Source organism: Nerophis lumbriciformis, linkage group LG10 (genome assembly GCF_033978685.3).
Source record: "Nerophis lumbriciformis linkage group LG10, RoL_Nlum_v2.1, whole genome shotgun sequence".
Taxonomy (NCBI): Eukaryota; Metazoa; Chordata; class Actinopteri; order Syngnathiformes; family Syngnathidae; genus Nerophis; species Nerophis lumbriciformis.
The window spans coordinates 11,053,024-11,074,153 of NC_084557.2; the positions used below are offsets into that span (position 1 = coordinate 11,053,024).

Sequence of the window (21,130 nt, forward strand, 5' to 3'; positions counted from 1 at the left end):
CATTTTCGAAGTGCGTTTGCCTCATCTGCCAATCTGCCATCGCAATACCAAAGAAGGGAAATGTGGAGCGGCCTTTTCGGACTATTCATGGAAAATACGACACCGACTTCCCGCTGAAAAGCGAGCTGAGAAAGAGAAAGGTGAAGGAACTGAAATCCCAGTTGTCCGGACAGCAGTCATTTTTCGCACAACAAACTTCAAAAGCGAAAGTCGCCACCGAAGCATCATTCCGGGTGAGTCACATCATCGTTAATAACAATAAGTCCTTCCAAGACGGAGAGATGGTAAAGGAGGCATTCGTTGAAGCAGCTGACTCATTGTTCCGAGACTTTAAAAATAAGGCAGAAATATTATCTTCGATATAAAAAATCCTCAATATATTTAGAAATAAATATATGTATTGCATTTTTGTAGTAGGTACATCATTTTGACTTGATCATTTTATAAGTAGCTTGCATGCTGAAAAAGTGTGAGCACCCTTGATTCTTGTATTATCATTAAACACCTTTAATTTATTAACAATATTAACTATATGTGTTAAACATGCTTGCATTATCATTAAACACCTTTAACTTGTTAACAAAAACATATATTTCATAAATAAGTAAACATAAATTATATATATATGAATGAGGTAGATCCCCACGACTTGATCAATTGAAAAGTAGCTCGCCTGCAGAAAAGTGTGAGCACCCCTGGTGTACGTTATATGAGGCCTAAATAACCAAGTGAGAACGTGCCTGGTATGTTAACGTAACATATTATGGTAAGAGTCATTCAAATAACTATAACATATAGAACATGCTATACGTTTACCAAACAATCTGTCACTCCTAATCGCTAAATCCCATGAAATCTTATACGTCTAGTCTCTCACGTGAATGAGATAAATAATATTATTTCATATTTTATGCTAATGTGTTAATAATTTCACACATAAGTCGCTCCTGAGTATAAGTCGCACCCCCCGCCAAACTGTGAAAAAAACGGCGACTTATAGTCCGAAAAATACGGTAATCATATTAAGTGTCATTATTCACATAAATATGATTATAAATCTGACAAGTTTTTTCTGTAAATTAGAGATGATCTGACAGACATAGGATTATCATCAGTGAGTGATACGAATCATAACAATATGTATTATTAGTGCATCTCCAGGGATGATACCACAAATTCGGGATCGGTACATTTCAAAAACAGTATACCGTATTTTTGGAGTATAAGTCGCTCCGGAGTATAAGTCGCACCGGCCGAAAATGCATAATAAAGAAGGAAAAAAACATAAGTCGCACTGGAGTATAAGTCACATTTTTTGAGGAAATTTATTTGATAAAACCCAACACCAAGAGTAGACATTTGAAAGGCAATTTAAAATAAATAAAGAATAGTGAACAACAGGCTGAATAAGTGTACGTTATATGAGGCATAAATAACCAACTGAGAAGGTGCCTGGTATGTTAACGTAACATATTATGGTAAGAGTCATTCAAATAACTATAACATATAGAACATGCTATACGTTTACCAAACAATCTGTCACTCCTAATCGCTAAATCCCATGAAATCTTCTTCCTCGGTGTCGCTTCTAAACAACTCTGCCAACTCCAAAGGTAGACAATGCGCCGCTCCCTCTTCTATCGGTATAATTTCACACATTTTTTATCAAACTATGATAAAAACTGCGACAAATACGGTATTACATTTTAACAGAAGTGTAGATAGAACTTGTTAAAAGAAAAAGTAAGCAGATATTAACAGTAAATGAACAAGTAGATTAATAATTCATTTTCTCCCACTTGTCCTTTATAATTTTGACAAAATAGAATGATAAATAACACAATATGTTACTGCATATGTCAGCAGACTAATATTTGTTTACTTACTACTAAAAGTTGTCTTGTATGTTCACTATTTTATTTAAGGACAAAATTGCAATAAGAAACATATGTTTAATGTACCTTAAGATTTTTTTGTTAAAATAACGCCAATAATTAATAATTAATTTGCATATGTAATTTACATAAAACACAAAATTCTTGTGGGACAAGGTTGCAAAAAACATTGTTTTTTACCATAGGGCATCAAAATATTCTTGTTTCTTGTTTTAAAATCCATGTTGTAGAGGTTCCTTGTTCTCGATGAGGACAAAGTGTTGATATTGTTTCCTGTCCACAGTTTTAAATAGTCCCCCAAAAAGTTTTTCACATAACAACAAAGGTTCTGAGCGCAAGGAATAATAAAAAAAAGTCCAGAAATGGCTCCTTAAAGGCTGTGTACACATGTAAGAGAGAGAGAGAGAGAGAGAGAGATATTATTTTAGTGATGCTAAAGTGAGCACCGTATTTTTCGGAGTATAAGTCGCTCCGGAGTATAAGTCGCACCTGCCGAAAATGCATAATAAAGAAGGAAAAAAACATAAATAAGTCGCACTGGAGTATAAGTCGCATTTTTGGGGGAAATGTATTTGATAAAAGCCAACACCAAGAATAGACATTTGAAAGGCAATTTAAAATAAATAAAGAATAGTGAACAACAGGCTGAATAAGTGTACGTTATATGAGGCATAAATAACCAACTGAGAACGTGCCTGGTATGTTAACGTAACATATTATGGTAAGAGTCATTCAAATAACTATAACATATAGAACATGCTATACGTTTACCAAACAACCTGTCACTCCTAATCGCTAAATCCCATGAAATCTTATACGTCTAGTCTCTTTTCATACCATAGCAATTGTATCCCATTTCCTTGTTCTCTGTAACAGAACAGTGAACAAATAAATAATAAACAAATAATATAGCATAGCAAATAATAAACAAATATTACAAACCCCGTTTCCATATGAGTTGGGAAATTGTGTTAGATGTAAATATAAACGGAATACAATGATTTGCAAATCCTTTTCAACCCATATTCAGTTGAATATGCTACAAAGACAACATATTTGATGTTCAAACTGATAAACATTTATTTTTTTTGCAAATAATCATCAACTTTAGAATTTGATGCCAGCAACACGTGACAAAGAAGTTGGGAAAGGTGGCAATAAATACTGATAAAGTTGAGGAATGCTCATCAAACACTTATTTGGAACATCCCACAGGTGAACAGGCAAATTGGGAACAGGTGGGTGCCATGATTGGGTATAAAAGTAGATTCCATGAAATGCTCAGTCATTCACAAACAAGGATGGGGCGAGGGTCACCACTTTGTCAACAAATACGTGAGCAAATTGTTGAACAGTTTAAGAAAAACCTTCCTCAACCAGCTATTGCAAGGAATTTAGGGATTTCACCATCTACGGTCCGTAATATCATCAAAGGGTTCAGAGAATCTGGAGAAATCACTGCACGTAAGCAGCTAAGCCCGTGACCTTCGATCCCTCAGGCTGTACTGAATCAACAAGCGACATCAGTGTGTAAAGGATATCACCACATGGGCTCAGGAACACTTCAGAAACCCACTGTCAGTAACTACAGTTGGTCGCTACACCTGTAAGTGCAAGTTAAAACTCTCCTATGCAAGGCGAAAACCGTTTATCAACAACACCTAGAAACGCCGTCTGCTTCGCTGGGCCTGAGCTCATCTAAGATGGACTGATACAAAGTGGAAAAGTGTTCTGTGGTCTGACGAGTTCACATTTCAAATTGTTTTTGGAAACTGTGGACGTCGTGTCCGCCGGACCACAGAGGAAAAGAACCATCCGGATTGTTATAGGCGCAAAGTTGAAAAGCCAGCATGTGTGATGGTATGGGGGTGTATTAGTGCCCAAGACATGGGTAACTTACACATCTGTGAAGGCACCAGTAATGCTGAAAGGTACATACAGGTTTTGGAGCAACATATGTTGCCATCCAAGCAACGTTACCATGGACGCCCCTGCTTATTTCAGCAAGACAATGACAAGCCACGTTTTACATCAACGTGGCTTCATAGTAAAAGAGTGCGGGTACTAGACTGGCCTGCCTGTAGTCCAGAACTGTCTCCCATTGAAAATGTGTGGCGCATTAAGAAGCCTAAAAGACTGTTGAACAACTTAAGCTGTACATCAAGCAAGAACGGGAAAGAATTCCACCTGAGAAGCTTAAAAAATGTGTCTCCTCAGTTCCCAAAGGATTTGCAAATCATTGTATTCCGTTTATATTTACATCTAACACAATTTCCCAACTCATATGGAAACAGGGTTTGTAAATACATAAATAATATTTGTCTCAATAAACATTTTTTTTTTAAAAGTGTTCAAGATGTTCATCAGAGTTCCTGTTCTGTGTACTTTGTGAACACTTGTAGTTTGCACCGTCTCTTAAACTGAATCATATTGGTAGGGTTTGATTTTTTTGGTTAATCCATTCTCTTAAACTGAATCATATTGGTGCGGTTTGATTTCTTTGGTTAATCCATTCCATAATTCCACATACAGATATGCTAAAGGTTTTAAGTGTTGTACATGCGTACAAATGTTTTAAACTAGATTTTCCTCTAAGGTTATATTTATCCTCTTTTGTTGAGAATAATTGTTGTACATTCTTGGGTAGCGGGTTATAGTTTGCTTTATACATAATTTTAGCTGTTTGCAAATGCACCAAATCATTGAGTTTCAATAATTGTGATTTAATAAATAAAGGGTTTGTATGTTCTCTATATCCAACATTATGTATTATTCTAACTGATTGTAACACAGTTAATGAATGAAGTGCACATTTGTAGTTGTTTCCCCATATTTCTGCACAATAACTCAGAATTGGTCACACTAGCGAGCAGTAAAGAATATGAAGTGGATTTTTGGTCTAGAACATGTTGTTTTATTCATTATTGACGTGTTTCTTGCTACTTTATGTTGTATATTTTTCACATGAGATTTCCAATTCATTTTATCATCTATTATTACACCCAAAAAATGTGTTTTCATTTACCCTTTCAATGTCTACTCCGTCAATCTGTATTTGTGTTTGACTTTCCCTTCTACTGTTACCACATAGCATTATTTTAGTTTTACTGAGATTCAAAGATAGTCTGTTTTTGTCAAACCATCTTTTTAATTTGTTCATTTCTTCTGTTATTTGTATTATCTTCTGTGTGTTCTCTCCTGAACAAAACGCAGTCGTGTCATGTGCAAATAATACTAACTTTAAGTCCTTCGTAACTTTATAAATGTCTTTTATATAGAGATTGAACAATTTTGGTCCAAGTATTGATCCCTGAGGTACGCCACAAGATATTTTCAGCTCCGTAGAGGTGTGTTCGCCGAGAGATGTTCCCATGTTTGAATCGGAAAAATATCGTTTTTGAATCTAGAATCGCGTTGAATCGAAGAAATCGATTCATAATCGAATCGTGACCCCAAGAATCGATATTGCCGATATTGCCGACTCTGGACAGCCAGCACTCGGCTGGCTGTCCAGAGTCGGGAGCCGAGGTGGACCGCTCGCCTGTGCATCGGTTGGGAACATCTCTGCGCTGCTGACCCGTCTCCGCTTGGGATGGTGTCCTGCTGGCCCCACTATGGACTGGAATCTTACTATTATGTTGGATCCTCTATGGACTGGACTCTCACAATATTATGTCAGACCCACTCGACATCCATTGCATTCGGTCTCCCCTGGGGGGGGGGGTTACCCACATATGCGGTCCTCTCCAAGGTTTCTCATAGTCATTCACATCGACGTCCCACTGGGGTGAGTTTTTCCTTGCCCTTATGTGCATACTTACCAACCTTGAGACCTCCGATTTCGGGAGGTGGGGGGTGGGGGCGTGGTCGGGGGTGGGGCAGGGCGTGGTTGGGGGCATGGTTAAGAGTGGAGGAGTATATTGACAGCTAGAATTCACCAAGTCAAGTATTTCATATATATATATATATATATATATATACATCCTGAAAATATGCAAACAAAACTGTGTTTAGATCATTGATACTTCAAACTTGCATAAATAAATCTTAAGGAATGTAACATAACTTGGCTTCTGAGAGCTTCAAAATGTAATGAATAAAATGCTAAAGTTGTTGATAAACAAGCAATTATTTTAATAATTAAATATGGTCATTTTAAATGAATTATTATGATGATTTATGATTAATTATTTCAAATATGTTTATTTTAATGTATAATTCTAATGCCTGGATGTAATAAGGAGTCAGAAAAAATACAAATAAAAATACAATTAATTTTGATGTTTTAAGCAAAATATAGTAAAAAAAATTTTTTTTATTTTTTTTATATTAATAAATATATTTATTTTTAGGTAAGTTAAACATAATAATACAATTTATCTCTTGTCTGGATGATTTAGTTCTTGTCACCCTGTTGTCCTCCCGTCGTGAAAAAAGGCTGTCCTCACTCAGGTCCGCATGGAGCTGGAGGGGGCGTGCTGAAAATCGGGAGATTTTCGGGAGAATATTTGTCCCGGGATGTTTTCGGGAGAGGCGCTGAATTTCGGGAGTCTCCCGGAAAATTCGGGAGGGTTGGCAAGTATGCTTATGTGGGCTCTGTACCGAGGATGTCGTTGTGGCTTGTGCAGCCCTTTGAGACACTTGTGATTTAGGGCTATATAAATAAACATTGATTGATTGATTTATTGATGATTGATATTGAATCGAATCGTGGGACACCCAAAGATTCGCAGCCCTATGGCAGACTCATTTTGGGGCCATACGTTTGACACCCCTGTCCTAGTTAAACAACATGGCTCCTCCTCCTGGCCCTCGACGGTACTGCGCCCTCAGCCTGACGCGTGTTTACAAATCGTTGTCCACATAGTTTATTTCCTTGTCTAATCTGTGTGCTAAGATGGAAGAGTGCAGATCCAAGTGAGTGCACACCAGCGAGGATCCAGAAGTGACTGCTGATTTGTTTTGACTGGCCCTCTCTCCGGTTTACGCGGACCCTCGTGTGGGCGTCCGTCCGCAGCACGCCTATCGACCAGCTCCTCCACGGCGAGTTCACACGGGCCCGTGAAAAAAAAAAAAAAAATGCTTCGTCGTACACGCCGCCATCACTCACGGATGTCATAACAGAATGTTCATGCGTCGCCTCGTGTTTGACTTGGCCATGAGACGGTCATAAAAAACTGTTTATTGATACTTGTTCATGATTTAAACGTTACACGTCAACAAAAGCAAATATCAGCCTTTGCAGTGATCGTTTTGCGAACACGCCGCTGGCACAGGCGATTGGATTAACGCGGGCTACAATCACTCAAAAAATACATTTCTAATTCCGCACAAAGGATTGTCCTGCAGTATTCCTTTTTGGAATCCCAGTTAAACTCAACCGTGTTCCTCTCTCTAATCAGATTGTTCTTTTTCTGCCAGCAGCCCCTACAACTCTTGATATATTGCTTGTAAAAAGAAGTAATGGCTAAAGTATCAAAGTGATTGATCATATTTTAAAAGATTTTTAAAGTACTGATTCTCCCAACGACTTGTCATATTAATTCAACAGCTTGGCAGTGAAAATTCAAGGTATGTTTCTCCAGGAAATCTGTGAATCAGTGGTAGTACTTAACCTGTTTGGAAAAACTAAACACAAACATCCAGGGAGGTGAAACAAATCTGTCATGAATGAATGGGTTATACTTCTTCTATACACTGCAAAAACTGAAATCTAAGTAAGATGAAATATCTCAAATAAGGGTGATATTTGCTTATTTTATGTCTGATAAGTCAGCACGGTGGTAGAGGGGTTAGTGCATCTGCCTCACAATACGAAGGTCCTGAGTAGTCTTGGGTTCAATCCCGGGCTCGGGATCTTTCTGTGTGGAGTTTGCATGTTCTCCCCGTGACTGCGTGGGTTCCCTCCGGGTACTCCCGCTTCCTCCCACCTCCAAAGACATGTACCTGGGGATAGGTTGATTCATACTTGCCAACCCTCCCGGATTTTCCGGGAGACTCCCGAAATTCAGCGCCTCTCCCGAAAACCTCCCGGGACAAATTTTCTCCCGAAAATCTCCCGAAATTCAGGCGGAGCTGGAGGCCACGCCCCCTCCAGCTCCATGCGGACCTGAGTTACATGTTGACAGCCTGTTCACACGTCCGCTTTCCCACAATATAAACAGCTAATGATCGAGGGCGAGTTCTTGGTTTCTTATGTGGGTTTATTGTTAGGCAGTTTCATTAACGTCCTCCCAGCGCGGTAACAACACACAACAACAGCAGTCAAGTTTTCGTCTACCGTAAAGCAGTTCGTCTGCCGTAAACAGCAATGTTGTGACACTCTTAAACAGGACAATACTGCCATCTATTGTACATGCATATGTGACCCACCCATAATGTGTCACATTTTTGTGTTGGTTTTTTTTTTTTGGTTTGAATTTGTTTTTGGAGCTGTCATTACACATTTATCAGTATTCACATTGGTCAGTAGGGGGCAGTTGGGCGTTTCTTCCCAATTGAATGCTATCACCTGCAGACCGGAAGTGTCTTGTCATTCTGATGAGAGCGACCAGTCTGTGAACAATTGAAACGTCCTGTGTGCTTTTTCCTCCTGTATAACAGGTTAGTTTTGGTGAATCAACTCACTGAATAATATCCATGTGATCTTTATAAGTTTAAGTACACATTCTGATGGTGGAGCCTAACTCTAAAGTGTTTGTGAGTTGTAGTTTGTATTTGTGAATGAATCCAGTGCACAGCTGCAGTAATCAATACAAAAAGGCGACGTGAGTGCGCAATGTTTATATAGGAACTTCTGATCCTAATTCAGACTCCCAAATTAGAGCTCCCGTTTTCTTATTGATTTTATAATGTATATTTGTATAATGTGTGTGTTCTGAAATAGTGACAGAGAATAGAACAAGGATGGACAATTCAACCCTTAACTCAACAATGAGTAGATGAGTGTTATGTGTGTGTATATGTGTAAATAAATGAACACTGAAATTCAAGTATTTCTTTTATTTATTTATTTATTTATTTATTTATTTATATATATATATATATATATATATATATATATATATATATATATATATATATATATATATATATATATATATATATATATATATAGCTAGAATTCACTGAAAGTCAAGAATTTATTATATATATATATATTAACCACGCCCCCAGCCCCCCACCTCCCGATCTCAAGGTTGGCAAGTATGGGTTGATTGGCAACACTAAATTGGCCCTAGTGTGTGAATGTGAGTGTGAATGTTGTCTGTCTATCTGTGTTGGCCCTGCGATGAGGTGGCGACTTGTACAGGGTGTACCCCGCTTTCCGCCCGATTGTAGCTGAGATAGGCTCCAGCTCCCCCCGCGACCCCAGAGGGAATAAGCGGTAGAAAATTCTCACTAAGCAGATTTTATGTTAGAGCATGGGTGTCAAACTCTGGCCCGCGGGCCAAATTTGGCCCGCCATGTAATTTTACTTGGCCCTTGAGGCGATATCAAATCAACACTAAAGCTGGCCCACCGATCCTCCCAGGAGTCTTCCAAACGCCAGCCAGCCCAACGAGTGCTGGCCCAGTCACATAACATGTGCGGCTTCTGCACATGTTATGAAATATACGCCACACTGTGAATCCACACCAAACCGGAACCCTTTGCAGCACTAACGCTTCCAGGACGCTACAAGGTGTGTGTATGTGGGGCGGAGGTTTGGTGGTAGCGGGGGTGTATTTTGTAGCGTCCCGGAAGAGCTAGTGCTGCAAAGGATTCTAGGTATTTGTTCTGTTGTGTTTATGTTGTGTTACGGTGCGGATGTTCTCCCGAAATGTGTTTGTCATTCTTGTTTGGTGTGCATTCACAGTGTGCCGTATATTTCTAACAATGTTAAAGTTTTTTATACTGGCCCCCTCAGTGTAACCGTTCGCTCGTGTGCGCGTACAGAAGCCGCACATATCTTGTGACTGGGTCTGAACGATGTTAGAATGGATTAAAAGCGGACGTGACGATAGCTCGTAAAGTACGTTAAAGGTTAATTTGTTCAACCTTGGCCCGCGGCTTTGTTCAGTTTTAAATTTTGGCCCACTCTGTATTTGAGTTTGACACCCCTGTGTTAGAGTGTGTTACTTGTTTTAAGGGTTTTGGTCTGTATGTTTGGTTTAGGAGTTATGCTTGAAACCATTTTTTATTGCTTCAAACACATTTTCTCAGGATTCTAAGAACATTACTGTCATATTGAGTAAAAAAAACAACTAATGTTTGTGTTTGCAAACCTTGCAAAAGCCCATTTTTCTAGTAAAACTCACAAAGATAGATGAATCCAGGCATTGTTAGACATATTGCATGTTTGGTTTAGGACAGGGGTCTGCAACCCGCGGCTCCGGAGCCGCATGCGGCTCTTTGATCACTCTGATGCGGCTAAGCTGCATACTTGCCGACCCCCCCGATTTTACCGGGAGGTTTCCGGATTTCAGTGCCTCTCCCGGAAATCTCCCGGCACAAATATTCTTCGATTTTCACCCGGACAACAATATTGAGGGCGTGCCGTGACGACACTGCCTTTAACGTCGTCTACAATATGTCGCCGCGGCCGCTTTTACACCATGCTATCTGCGTGCCGGCCCGGTCACATGTAGTATGCGGCCTCTGCTTACACACGTAAGTGACTGCAACGCATTCTTGGTCAACAGTCATACAGGTTACACTGAGGGTTGTGATATAAACAGCTTTAACACTCTTACTAATATGCGCCACACTGTGAACCCACACCAAACAAGAATGACAAACACTTTTCGGGAGAACATCCGCACCGTAACACAACATAAACACAACAGAACAAACACCCAGAATCCCATGCATCCCTAACTCTTCCGGGCTACATTATACACCCACGCTACCACCAAACCCCGCCCACCTCAACCGACGCACGGAGGGGGGGTTGGTGGTAGCGGGGGTGTATAATGTAGCCCGGAAGAGTTAGGGATGCATGGGATTCTGGGTATTTGTTCTGTTGTGTTTATGTTGTGTTACGGTGCAGATGTTCTCCCGAAATGTGTTTGTCATTCTTGTTTGGTGTGGGTTCACAGTGTGGCGCATATTAGTAAGAGTGTTAAAGTTGTTTAAACGTGTGACCTGTATGGCTGTTGAACAAGTATGCCTTGCAGTCACTTATGTGTGTCTGCAGAAGCCGCATACAACCTGTGACTGGGCTGGCAAGCTGTTTGTACAGATTGTAGAGGGCGCTAAAGGCAGTGCCATCATAGCACGCCCTTATTATTGTTGTTTGGGTGAAAATCAGCAGACATTCGAGAGAATAGTTGCTCTGAAATTCGGGAGTCTCCCGAAAGAATTGGGAGGGTTGGCAAGTGTGATGCTGTCAAGCGGCATTCATATAAAACTCGCAGGCCGCACTAACATTACATTTCCATATTAAGGTGCGGGCCGTGTGTCTGAGACCCCTGGTTTATACATAGCACAAAGCAAAACAAAACGTTGTATGCAGTGTTATTTTTTCATTATAAATTTCAAAAGAGTTTTGTGGCTCCCATTGTTTTCTTTATTTTGTGAAACGGGTCAAAATGGCTCTTTGAGTGGTAAAGGTTGCCGACCCCTGGTTTAGGAGTTATGCTTGAAACAAGTTTTTATTGCTTCAAACACATTTTCTCAGGAATCTACGAACATTACTCTCATATTGAGTAAAAAAAACAATTTTTGTGTTTGCAAACCTTACAAAAGCACGTTTATAGTAAAACTCACAAAGATACATTATTTCAAACATTATTAGTCTTATTGCATGTTTGGTTACGAGTTATCCTTGAAACACTTTTATATTGCTTCAAACAAATTTTCTCAGGATTCTAAGAACGTCACAGTCCTATTGACTAAAATCTAATCCAGGTGTGTTTGTCCGACTTTTCAAAAACCGAACACTATCTGGTTAAGGTGTTTCCGAGGGCTGAAGGAGGTCAATTAGAGGCGAACTATTTGAGAAGTCGAACTAATTTACTGACTGTTTTTAAAGTACCCATTTGGTACTGGTATCGGTAAAAATGTAAATAATACCTATCCCTACTACACACACAAACCTAGCTCATTAGCATTAAAGCTACTGACACATACAATGGTGCATACTTGCCAACCCTCCCGGATTTTCCGGGAGACTCCCGAAATTCAGCGCCTCTCCCGAAAACCTCCCGAGACAAATTTTCTCCCGAAAATCTCTCGAAATTCAGGCGGACTCAGGTCCTCCACAATATAAAAAAGCGTACCTGCCCAATCACATTATAACTATAGAATGATGGATTGGTAAACAACTGATGTTTACCAATTGGTAAACAACTGATGTTTACCAATCTAAGGTAACACGCAAGGACATTAACACATCCGACACATATGTAGGATTAACCGAGGGAGAGTTTAAAACCAGATGGAACAATCACAAGGCTTCTTTCAGGAACCAAAACCTGCGGAATACCACAGAACTCAGCAAACACATTTGGGACCTCAAAGACAATAATGTTGAATATTCAATAACATGGCAAATTCTTGCATCCAGCACACCTTACAATAGTGGTAATAAAAGATGCAACCTATGCTTGAAAGAGAAACTGTTTATTATATACCGTCCAGACCTGTCATCCCTCAACAAGCGCAGCGAAATTGTATCAGCATGCCGCCACAGACGGAAACACCTCCTAGGTAACACATGAGCCAATCACCACGCCCCTACGCCAGCCTGTACCTACCCACTCTGTGCCCTATATAAACCATGGTATGTGAATGCTTCCATTAAAATCTCCTGATGATTGAGGGAACCCCTCATGAAACAGGCCTGTAGAGATGAAGTAGTCTTGTGATTTTTTTTCCCACACATACATATATTGCGCTCTACTACGGTATCGAGCACTATTTTTTGGATAACCTTATTAAGACATATATATATATATATATATATATATATATGAAATACTTGACGTTCAGTGAATTCTAGCTGTAAATATACTTCTCCCCTTTTAGCCACGCCCCCAACCACGCCCCCGTCCCACCCCGACCACGCCTACCCCCTCCCCCCACCTCCCGAAATCGGAGGTCTCAAGGTTGGCAAGTATGCAATGGTGTGTCCCCAGTAGGGTTTACTAAAAGCACTAAATTCCAGCACTAAGACCAACACACTTTCAATCCACTACTGTCAGATTTGTGAGATTAATTTGAAATATTTGGCAAATAGTGTCATACAGGACTGTCATAGAACACTGACATGGAAATGATTTCCAAAGCATTCCGTTGTCAGACTTTAAAGAATCGATCAGCTTTGAAATGTTTTTGTTTTATTTCCAATTGCTGTTAGAGTGGAGGCTTCCATCCAAAACTCTCCTCTAGCAAGAAATAAAAACTGGTTGCAACCACTTAAGACTGTGTTTGACATTAATGTTAATGTTCTAGGCTCAGACTTTATGCTTGAACTGATCGTCTCGTGCAGTTAACAAGCCAGCACTATTAAGGCCGTTGCCAATAGAAGCGTTCATGATCTTCCTCCTTTACACATTCTTCTACACTACTCAGTGTCCTATACACGTTCGGATGTGGTTTTACACGACTAAATAATGTGCTATGTATCCAAAAACCAGAAAGAAGAAACACATTACTTTATGGCAAACCTTGGCAATCATACTGCAATAAAATTAAGCCCAGCACCACTTTAATAGCCACTGAGGTCCAGTCTTAGAGTTTAGCAGAGCAATATTCACGTTTTATGTTTGATATTAAAAACATTTTATAAACTACCGTGGCGTTCAGTAGAGCACGCACCTCTGCCAAGGCCGTACAAGTCTAATTTGGACAACAATATTATTATGCCGGTTTATTTAGAACAGGGGTGTCAAACTCGCAGTTATGGTTGCTCGCAGTTATGGTTGCCCTCAGAGGGCCGATTTTAACAATGAGTATTATATGAATATACATGTATATATACAATACATTTACATTTATTTTTTTTTTTACATAAGCTGCAAAAAGAATATTAAAATGTTACTGGTATATGTATATATGTGTATATATAGACATATATATGTATATATGTCTACATATACATATATACATATATATGTAAATATACATATATATGTATATTTATATACATATATATGTATATTTATATACATACAGTATATATCTATATATACTGTATATATATGTATATTTATATATATATACAGTATATATGGGGCCGGTGCAGTGTATATATATATATATATATATATATATATATATATATATATATACAGTATATATTTATATATATATATATATATATATACAGTATATATTTATATATACTGTATATATACGAGGATGTCGTTGTGGCTTGTGCAGCCCTTTGAGACACTCGTGATTTAGGGCTATATAAATAAACATTGATTGATTGATTGATATATATATATATATATATATATATATATATATATATATATATATATATATATATATATATATATATATATATATATATATATATATATATATATATATATATATATATATATATATATATATATACCGGCCCCCAGATGCATTATTACTAGAGATTTCCGATAATGGCTTTTTTGCCGATATCTGATATTCCGATATTGTCCAACTCTTAATTACCGTTACCGATATCAACCGATACCGATATATACAGTCGTGGAATTAACACATTATTATGCCTAATTTGGACAACCAGGTATGGTGAAGATAAGGTCCTTTTAAAAAAAAAAAAAAAAAATCTTTTTTTTTTTTTTTTAATTAAATCAACATAAAAAACACAATATATACATTATATATCAATATATATATCAATACAGTCTGCAAGGATACTGTCCATAAGCACACATGATTGTATTTCTTTAAGACAAAAATAAAAATGTAAAAAAATACCATAGTACATACCTAGTGTTTTTCATGTTTTTATTTCTATTTTATTTTTTTAATTTATATTCTAACTTTCTATTTTTTTATTTTTTGTATACTTTGCAGCACTTTGAGATTTTAACAAGTGTAAAGTGCGATACAAATGTAATTCATTATTATTATTATTATTATTATTAAATTTGTGGTATCATCCAAAACTAATGTAAAGTATCCAAACTACAGAAGAATAAGTGATTATTACATTTTAACTAGGGATGTCCGATAATGGCTTTTTGCCGATATCCGATATTCCAATATTGTCCAACTCTTTAATTACCGATACCAATATCAACCGATACCGATATCAACCGATACCGATATATAGTCGTGGAATTAACACATTATTATGCCTAATTTGGACAACCAGGTATGGTGAAGATAAGGTCCTTTTTAAAAAACAACAACAAAAAAACAACAAGATAAATAAATTAATAACAATTTCTTGAATAAAAAAGAAAGTAAAACAATATAAAAACAGTTACATAGAAACTAGTAATTAATGAAAATGAGTAAAATGAACTGTTAAAGGTTAGTACTATTAGTGGACCAGCAGCACGCACAATCATGTGTGCTTACGGACTGTACCCCTTGCAGACTGTATTGATATATATTGATATATAATGTAGGAACCAGAATATTAATAACAGAAATAAACAACCCTTTTATGTGAATGAGTGTGAATAAGTGTAAATGGGGGAGGAAGGTTTTTTTGGGTTGGTGCACTAATTGTAAGTGTATCTTATGTTTTTTATGTTGATTTAATTAAAAAAAAACAAAAAAAACCTGATACCGATAATAATTTAAAAAAACATACCGATAATTTCTAATATTACATTTTAAAGCATTTATCGGCCGATAATATCGGCAGGTCGATATTATCGGACATCTCTAATTATTACCGATCAATGTGGCCCCCGAGTCAAAACAATTGCCCATGCCTGGTATATACAGTAAGTGTGCTGTGAACCAACATCCATGTTTGTCTGTCAGCAGGAATGATCCCAGCTCGGTAGATTGGTAAAGCTTCCTTTACAGTAGGAAAGGGGATTCATATCGCCTCATTTACCTGACACATGAAACGTGGCGAATTGGGGGTGTGCACCATCCACTCTAGCCGCCAGATGGCAGTAGACTGTTGGATATCTTCAAACGTGTTCTGTGACAATTCCAACCTTGACCGCAGCGTCCGTTGCTACGTGGAGTGGCGCTTTCCATCATTTTCAGCAGTCTCCAGCTTCCCTGTAGCCCTGAATAAGGCTGTACTTTATTGTAAATGATGTCATTTATCCTGTAGTACAGCAGCCAGACATGTTTTGGGGGTTGCACCAATCCCACGGCGGCGTCACAAAAGCCAAAGCAAAAGCTGTGAGATTAGCTGACATCTCACACGACCTCACACACGAGGTCCTCAGACTTTTCAAGGCCGGCGCCGCATTTGTTTGCAGATGATCCAGATGGTCCGTGCGTGTAAGAGCGTTTGTACGCTCACACGTGTGTTTGGGGATTGGAGACGCGATAGGGGTCATTGTTGTCTTAGTCCAACCAGATGTTGTCCGGCAGCCATCTTCTTCTCCGCAATCAACCTTTAGGTACCTTGTTGGAATCAAGTGTGGACGGCGTGCAGCAAAGCCGACTCGGAGTGGGAGGCGGTGTGTTTTGCATGTGAGCCTCACCTCCCAGATGAAGGCACTTGCATACTGTAGCTGTCTGTGCTGCAGACTCGCAGGGAACATTCATAAGTACGCCGAGCTATCAGATATGAGTAAGGAAAATAAAATGTGAAATGTTCCCACATGTCGGGGCTGAATGGAGGGTACTCACACACGTGTTGTGTTTAAACCAGCTCCGGGATATTTAAACCAGCATAAACACACTTTTTTTTTTTTTTTTTTTTTTTTTTAAGGGTGTCTAGCAGCTGGTGTAAAAGGGAATGTGACATGAGGAGGGGGGGAATCAGATAACATTGTCCGTGCAAAAGTGGTGAGTCTGGTGGGTCTATTACAGACCTGGGCAAAATATATGCGGCCCATTAAGATTTTCAATCCGGACGTGACACATCATGGGTGTCAAACTCTGGCCCGCGGGCCAAATTTGGCCCTTGAGGCGATATCAAATTAACACTAAAGCTGGCCCGCCGATTATATATTGCGGAGGTGCCGCGGTAACACTTCCAGACTTCAGCGCCCCTCCCGAAAATCGTCACGTGTGATTTTCAGCCAGTCCAACGAGTGCTGACTTAGTCACATAACATGTGCGGCTTCTGCACACACACACACAATTGAATGCAACGCATACTTCATCAACAGCCATACAGGTTACACTGAGGGTAGCCGAATAAAAAACTTTAACACTGTTAGAAATATACGCCACACTGTGAATCCACACCGAACAAGAATGACAAACACATTTCGGGAGAACATCCCCACCGTAACACAACATAAACACAGCAGAACAAATACCCAGAATCCCTTGCAGCACTAACTCTTCCGGGACGCTACAAGGTGTGTGTTGCAAAGGATCCTGGGTGTGTTACGGTGCGGATGTTCTCCCGAAATGTGTTTGTCATTCTTTTTTGGTGTGCATTCACAGTGTGGCGTATATTTCTAACAGTGTTAAAGTTTTTTATACTGGCACCCTCAGTGTAACCCGCATCGCTGTTGATGAAGTATGCGTTGCATTCACTCGTGTGTGCGTACAGAAGCCGCACATATCTTGTGACTGGGTCTGAACGATGTTAGAATGGATGAAAAGCGGACGTGACGATAGCTCGTAGAGTACGTTAAAGGCAGTGCATTTATGGCACGCCCCCGAGACTGTGGTCCGGGTGAACGAGATATAATGACTGATGAACACTTTCGTTCGATAATCAATCAATCAATCAATGTTTATTTATATAGCCCTAAATCACAAGTGTCTCAAAGGGCTGCACAAGCCACAACGGCATCCTCGGTACAGAGCCCACATAAGGGCAAGGAAAAACTCACCCCAGTGGGACGTCGATGTGAATGACTATGAGAAACCTTGGAGAGGACCGCATATGTGGAGTCCAGTCCATAGTGGGGCCAGCAAGACACCATCCCGAGCGGAGACGGTTCAGCAGCGCAGAGGTGTTCCCAATTGATGCACAGGCGAGCGGTCCACCCCGGGTCCCGACTCTGGACAGCCAGCACTTCATCCATGGCCACCGGAGAGGGGAGCAGAGGAGTAAAGAAAAGAAACGGCAGATCAACTGGTCTAAAAGGGGTCTATTTAAAGGCTAGAGTATACAAATGAGTTTTAAGATGGGACTTAAATGCTTCTACTGAGGTAGCATCTCTAATTGTTACCGGGAGGGCATTCCATAGTACTGGAGCCCCAATAGAAAACGCTCTATAGCCCGCAGACTTTTTTGGGGCTCTGGGAATCACTAATAAGCCGGAGTTCTTTGAACGCAGATTTCTTGCCGGGACATATGGTACAATACAATCAACAAGATAGGCTGGAGCTAGACCGTGTAGTATTTTATACGTAAGTAGTAAAACCTTAAAGTCACATCTTAAGTGCACAGGAAGCCAGTGCAGGTGAGCCAGTATAGGCGTAATATGATCAAACTTTCTTGTTCTTGTCAAAAGTCTAGCAGCCGCATTTTGTAATAATGAAGGTTGCCTCAGCTCAAAGCCTGAGCCCCGACATTAATGAACTAGCATCCAAGAAAAGATGCCAGGTAGCTGGCTTGGGCACATCAGATTAGATCAGTGTGTTGCAAACTGAGCAGTTTAAAGTCCTGAATGGTTGTTTTATTCATTGTTATTTTATTTTCAAATTTATTAGCCTGTGGAAAAAGTTAATGTTGATATTTATTACCTCAGAAGGCTGCAAATAGAAAAGAGGCATTCAATTTTTATTTAAATTGTATTTGATTTGCCATTGACATTTTTTAATTATTAACAAAGGGGATTCATATAGCTTCATTTACCTGACACATGAAACGTGGCAAATTGGGGGTGTGCACCATCCACTCTAGCCGCCAGATGGCAGTAGATTGTTGAATATCTCCAAATGTGTTCTGTGGCAATTCCAACCTTGACCGCAGTGTCAAGGTTGTGAAAAAATAAAAAAAGAATATCCATCCATCCATTTTCTACCGCTTGTCCCATTCGGGGTCGCGGGGGTGCTGGAGCCTATCTCAGCTGCATAAAGATAAAATAAGAATAGAAATAAAAAATCAAATGAACTAACAAAAAGAAAAAACTTTTCTTTTTTTTTTTTAAATCACAAACTTGCAGAGAAGTGTCACTGAATAAAAAAAAAAAAAAAGAATTGAGGTAGGTAGAAATGTTCATTTTCAACAATGAGAGTCACATTTATCCTATGGTGTCTTTAGTTTAGCTATGTAACTAATCATACAGCCCCAGGTCGAGTCAAATTGTTTTGGTGCACCCCTCAAATTAAATTACATTTTCTCTAAATCTAAGAGAAACATGAGGTCCTTAAGCCATAGGCAGGCCTTGGGGGCAAACTGTCATTTCCACTCCAATAAAATCCTTCCAAGAGCTAGTAGGGATGCAAAGGCGATACTATCCCTAAAAGTCTGCTTAAATTTTTAATAGTTTAATGGAATTCCCAAAAATTGCTAATTCTGCACACGGCGCCACTTTCTTTATTTTCATGTACATTTTGGGTGTTCCATTCAGTTAAAAAAAAACTGTACAATTCCATTCCTTTTTTTGAGGTGGTCTGTCATAACGTTTTTAGAACATTGTGACTTTTGGTATTAGTGTTCCTGAAAAAAAGGGACCCAAACACACATACTGTACAGCAGAATTTTACAGATAAATGTGTATATATCATTTATACACATTGGCCCCCCCAGACACATTTCTTTCTCTCAGCGTGGCCCCCCCCGAGTCAAAATATTTACCCAGCTCTGGTCTATTCACTGGGCTCAATTAAGAGAAAGTTGTGAACTTTCCCCTTTTGTCTGTGAAAACATCGCTGCGGAAAAAAAGGTCCACGAAAAGGTAGCAGCCACCTCAGAAGGGATGGAATTAACTTTACTAACGAGCCCATTCATTAAGCATCACAACACAGATGTGAGGGAAGTGTCCCGGACGGATTTTGTTTGGCCTGAAGCCTGCAAGCATGTCTACTGTGAGCGACTCCTCCTTGTATACCAACCTTTTATTGCATTCTCTACTTTACGGGAAGCCATATAAGGTTTAGAATTTGATGCATAAGTGTTGCGTGCATATGTGTGTGTGTGGGTGTGTGTGTGTGTGTGTGTGTGTGTGTGTGTGTGTGTGTGTGTGTGTGTGTGTGTGTGTGTGTGTGCATTAGCATCACTTAGACTTGACTAAACAATAAAATATGAGAAGAACCTTGGTCAGGTCTCCCTTGTTCATTTTGTCCACATCTGCGTCTGTATATGTGTTACTATAGGGCTGCTGAATAAACAAAACCCAAAACCGGTTGTGTAAATGGTGAATTAAAAAAAAATACAATAATTTGCAAATCCTTTTCAACTTATATTCAATTGAATAGATTGCAAAGACAAGATATTTCATGTTCGAACTGAGAAACTTTTTTTTTTTTTTGCAAATAATCATTAACTAAGAATTTATGGCAGCAACACATCGCAAAAAAGTTGGCACCGGGGCATTTTTACCAATTTGTTACATGGCCTTTCCTTTTAACAACACTCAGTAAACGTTTGGGAACTGAGGAGAATAATTTTTGAAGCTTTCCAGGTGGACGTCCACAGTTTCCAAAAACAATGAGAAATGTGGACTGGTCAGACCACAGAACACTTTTCCACTTTGCATCAGTGCATTTTAGATGAGCTCGGGCCCAGGGAAGCCGGCGGCGTTTCTGGGTGTTGTTGATAAATAGTTTTGGCTTTGCATAGTAGAGTTTTAACTTGCACTTACAGATGTAGCGACAAACTGTAGTTACTGACAGTGCTTTTCTGAAGTGTTCCTGAGCCCATGTGGTGATATCCTTTACACACGGATGTCGCTTTTTGATGCAGTACCGCCTGAGGGATCGAAGGTCACGGCCATTCAATGTTGATTTTCAGCCTAGCTGCTTACATGCAGTGACTTCCCCAGATTCTCTGAACCTTTGGATAATATTACGGGCCGTAGATGGTGTAATCCCTAAATTCCTAAAAATAGCTGGTTGAGAAAATGTTGTTCTTAAACTGTTCGACAATTTGCTCACGCGTTTGTTGACAAAAGTGTTGACCCTCGCCCCGTCCTTGTTTGCGAATGACTGAGCATTTCATGGTAGCTGCTTTTATACCCAATCATGGCACC

The 21,130-nt window shown here is 39.3% G+C and overlaps 1 protein-coding gene across 2 annotated transcripts in view; it reads left to right on the forward strand.

Moving 5' to 3' along the window:
- The window catches only part of LOC133612669 (cGMP-inhibited 3',5'-cyclic phosphodiesterase 3A-like), a 459,749-nt gene that overhangs the window by 366,358 nt on the left and 72,261 nt on the right, over positions 1–21,130 (forward strand). The gene's annotated exons all lie outside the window — the stretch shown is intronic.